This window comes from Gavialis gangeticus, unplaced genomic scaffold (genome assembly GCF_001723915.1).
Source record: "Gavialis gangeticus isolate Ggan-Ray unplaced genomic scaffold, GavGan_comp1, whole genome shotgun sequence".
NCBI classification, from domain to species: domain Eukaryota; kingdom Metazoa; phylum Chordata; order Crocodylia; family Gavialidae; genus Gavialis; species Gavialis gangeticus.
Window position 1 is genome coordinate 99,533,097 of NW_017728992.1, and position 209 is coordinate 99,533,305.

The window sequence follows — 209 nt, forward strand, 5'->3', positions numbered from 1 at the left end:
TGTGAGAAGTGCACACCCACAGGTAACTGGGTATTTTTGTCTTTAATAGATTTTCCATGTGTGGTCATTCTGCTACACAGTTGTTGTTTGTCTAGAAAAGACAAAAATACCTAATTACCTATGGGTGCCCACTTCTCATAAGACAACTGTCTCTAGTGGATTATGGAACAGAGAAAGATCCCACACAATTTACTGATTTGTTTGATGTG